Below are 4,703 nucleotides of genomic sequence, written 5' to 3'. Positions count from 1 at the left end.
AGCATGTCACATAGCATAAGAAGCATAAGAAGGACTGCATCCTTCTGTGATCCAGAGAGGCAAGTAGAGAGGATTGGTGAGGCTGCTCATGGCTTCTGCATGGATAACTGAGATCCTTTTCTAATGACATTCTTAGGAGAAGGCTAGACCACCACCAGGAGTAAAATGCAGTACTCCTGTAGCACACTGCTCCTCAACCACACCATTTCAGAAAGTGTATTGAGCAACAGTTGCTAGATGAGATCTCACTATAGTCTCTCTCAAAAGTATAAAGCAAGAGTAGACTCTTACTCATGCAAAGGCTAATACTTCACTCTGGGTGAAAGGAAACAGAAAAATGGAACTCAGTAGACAACAATCACAGGAAGGAGAAGGCAGCTTGCCAAATCCTTGAGACAACAGCAATACTCCAAACCCGGAGACATACTCCAAACCGGGAGACCAGGTTCTTAGGAATTATAAATGAAACTTCATTGCAATGTAAAAAATGAATTTTGAAATATCAGAGTGCAGACTGATTTTCAGAAATATATTGAAGGCAACCTCAAAGCCTGTCTTTAGTGTTAAATTGCTTCATTCATTCCTATGTGCATATAAAATATGAAGTTTAGAAATAAGGAATTTGGTGGTCACATTTCTAACTTAAATTGAGTGGCACCTCTCCCAAGCCAATTATAATATTTTGAATGTCTATTAATTGAAGACGGAATTTTTTTTATAAAAGTGTTTCCTTAACATCACTACCAAAGTATGTTGGCATGGCGAATCCATACAGGCCTGCAGCAACTTGATTCCTGCCTCCTCAAAGGAAAGAGTTTGTCCAAAAGGCATAAGGCGAGTGAGAGACCAAGGCAAGCTTTAGAGCAAGAGTGGGCTGTCAGGCTGTCCGCAAGTTCAGGGGCCTCCAGCACTTGGGAGGGGCTTCATGTGCGTGTTTGCTGAAGTTTTGCGCATGCTCATTTGAGGTGTTTTTCCCTTACCAATGAGTGTTCCTAGCGGAAGAGCATGTACCTGTTAAGATCGCCATTTTGCCTTGTAACGTACATGCTTTAGCACTCTCGCCCAACTCCTGGTATCTTATCCTGAAATTGAAGTATTCTCATGAGGCAGTACCTATTAAAAGTTAGTGTAGAGATGTTTTTGACATTTTTTCCTGACAGAAGACCAAAGAATATCTAAGAATAGGAATAGGTAAAGTCTGAAAGCTTTGTCTGTGCTATGGAGAGGAAGGCTGGCGGCAATTATGTCATCAGAATATGCATAATCACTGAAAACAAACCTGCCAGAGAATTCTGAAGGCTGGATTTGTTGGTTTGGATTCACAATGGAAACCCCAACTTCTTCAAAGGTGCCTGTACAGTAGATGGAGTTTATTTCTCACACCAATTTTATCTTTTTTGTTTGTTTGTTTTTAGACGGAGTCTTGCTCTGTCGCCCAGGCTGGAGTGCAGTGGCACGATCTCGGCTCACTGCAAGCTCTGCCTCCCAGGTTCACGCCATTCTCCTGCCTCAGCCTCCTGAGTAGCTGGGACTACAGGCGCCCGCCACCATGCCCCGCTAACTTTTTTTTTTTTTTTTTTTAGTAGAGACGGGGTTTCACTGTGTTAGCCAGGATGGTCTCGATCTCCTGACCTCGTGATCAGCCCGCCTTGGCCTCCCAAAGTGCTAGGATTACAGGCGTAAGCCACCGCGCCCGGCCACCAATTTTATCTTTTAGTCCAAACTGAGTGACTTCCAGCTGCCATGGGTATTGATACGTAAGTCAATAAAAGAGCAAATATGACATGTACAGAAAAGAAGTCTTAATCATCCCCAAGTTTTTCATATTTCAGAGAACGTTGGCAATGTTTTGTTTGTTCTTGAATTGGTTTTGAAATTTTACAAAGAATGAGTCACAGGATTACTCCTCTTTTCTTAGAATATATTGAGTTCACAGAACATAAATTAGGAACTCATAACTCACATCAGATCTTGAAGCATTAATGGTCCTGAAGGTCAGCAGGGGAGAAGAAAAGATGAATGGCTGGGCAATGAGTGTAGGAAGCAAATAATTTAGTGTTTACGCCATATCCTTAAGTTAGCCTAAGGACAAGGTGCAGGGTCTTCAAGATCCTTCCTCCACAACTGAAAAGGTAGAATATATGTGATTAAAAAGATATGCTCCCAGGTTAAGCAATGTGAACATGACTGAAAATCGCTTCCTGATAACAAACATATTATAGATTATGATTTTATATTAAAATCTCATATTTTCTATTATGATTTTATGTTCTAAATAAATTTATAGTATTTAAACCAAAGAAAAAATCCCTATGCCAAAATAATTGCATTCAGATACCAAAAAATCCCCAATGTTGTCAGGATTTCTTAAAATTCTATTCAGCAAATATTGATAAATAAATATAAAACGATGTTTACTTTGGCCCTTAATAAAGATATTCAAACATCTTTTAAGAGACTACTCATGTCTCTATGAGTGTAGACAGATAAAGGGCTACCAAAGACGAAAACCACCTAATTCACCACGGCTCATTTACACAGAAAATAACAGAACTTGGAGATTCTGGGCATAGAGCAAATACCAATTAACAAAATCATGTAAGAGACAGGGAACAAACATTTTAGGGCAGAGATAATTTGGCTATGGTATTATTGGTTAGATTTGAGTGTATGCTCTTACAATGAGTATAATAATAATTTTTTTAAAAATATTTGTTTTCCTTATTGTAAATGCATCAACATTCATTTAAATAGTTGGAAGCTGTCTAATGGTTCAGAAAAAAATATTTATTTAGCCAATTTTATGTTCAAATTATCATTCAGAATCAGGCTATAGCCCCACATTTTCCACAGAATAAATAACTATTTAACTATAGGAAAATCAGAAAAACCTAAATATGACTTTATTATATGGAAAAAAGGCTTATAATAATTATTTTACATGAAGAGTTGCATTGAGATAAACTGAAGTATTAGAAGATCCATTATAAGAAACTCCGTGGGGATCCCTTCGGTAAATCACTCAGCAAAGTTTGACAACATCTCTTATGTGAAATTTGCAATGGTATTTGTTAAAGATGTTCATAATTATTTATAGTCTCCAGAAGCTATATTTCAATGGTTAATTAGCAAAGGATAAACGATTTTCAAACCTAAAAATAACAATGCAGATAGGTTCATTATTTTGCTATTGAGTCTGTATGGGAACAGATCATAGAATACCAGATATGCAAATATGTCAGAGGTAGGTTTTTGTCTCCCTTTAGAGGTACTCTAGTCAAATTGAACCACGACTTCACAATCCACATATTCACTTCACAACTTTTGTAAATGTCAAATATTTACAGCACTTATATTCTTTTCACTTATGCTTTCCTAACTCCAGATAGCAAGAATTTGTTCTCACAGGATAACAAGAATTTGTAGTTGAGATAGTGTTGTGTCTGGAGGTTAAATAATGTATTATTTTTAAAAATATGCACCTTTCTTGCTTTAATTTTATTTTATTATTTGTGTTATTGCATATATCCACAAGAGCTGACCAATAGTTACGTGTAGGGACCTCTATGACTACTTTCAATGATCCTTGCCGCATTCTAATCCTTTCTCCTTGAGTATGGGCTGGATTTATTAATCACTTCTAATGAATGGAATGTGCCAGAAGTTTGGGATGTTCCTAATGAGGTTAGGTTACAGAAAGACTATACTTCTTAGTACCCTTTCTCTTTCTCACACAGACTTTCTTCAGGGGAAGCCAGCTGCCATGTTCTGAGCTGCCCTATAGGTAGGCCCTTGTGGCAAGGACTGTAAGAGGCTTTGTCCAATAGCCAGAGAGAAAAAGAGGCCCTCAGTTTAACAGTTCACAAGAGGTCAATACTAAAAATCATGTAAGTAAGTCCTGGAGGTGGATCCTGTCCTAGCCAAGTGTTCAGAAGAGACTGCAGCCTTGGCTGCAAGCTTAACCACAACCCTGTATGAGAACTTGAGACATAGATATTCAGTCAGCTGAGGTTTGTCCACTGATACACAGAAACTATGGTATAATAAATGTCTGTTACTTTACGTTGTAAAATTTTAGGATAATATGTCATGCAGAAAGAGGTAACTGATGCAAATTACTTGCATGATGCTAGTTTTCGTCTTTCCCAATGATGACACGTGAACTTGCATACCTCCTAAGACCTGCCATCACCCTCATAGCCTGAGTTCTCAAAAACTTTAAAATATATTTAACAGATACGAACACAGATTTTAAAAACCCAGAAGAAATATCAAACGAATAGTTTAATAATTTTAATAAGAATCAAAATTCCTGATAGAAATGGACCTGTAAGTATTTTGGCAATACAGTGTTTCCATATAAAGAATGAAAGTTTAACATCACGTGGATTTCCAATTTTCAATCTCAAAAAAAGACACTTTACTTTTTGATTCCTTCGATTTCTAAATTTAAATAATAAACACTTAGAGCAAATCCCAGAGACTAATAATCCATTCTGTCTCAAAAGGAGAAAAACAGAACAAAACAAAAATACCCATTTGAAAACAATGAATTAAAATAAAATGTATCAACTAAAATAATTTGTTGTATTATCTTGAATGAAACATTGTAAATGCTGGTAAGTTGAAAGCATTCTCTGTGTCCACATTAGCCATCTGGTTTTATATGCTTTAAGAAGTAATTATACTGGTACTGAAAAATA

This window comes from Papio anubis, chromosome 15 (assembly GCF_008728515.1).
Source record: "Papio anubis isolate 15944 chromosome 15, Panubis1.0, whole genome shotgun sequence".
NCBI classification, from domain to species: domain Eukaryota; kingdom Metazoa; phylum Chordata; class Mammalia; order Primates; family Cercopithecidae; genus Papio; species Papio anubis.
The sequence above is the reverse complement of the archived record's forward strand: the minus strand, read 5'-3'. Positions refer to the sequence as shown.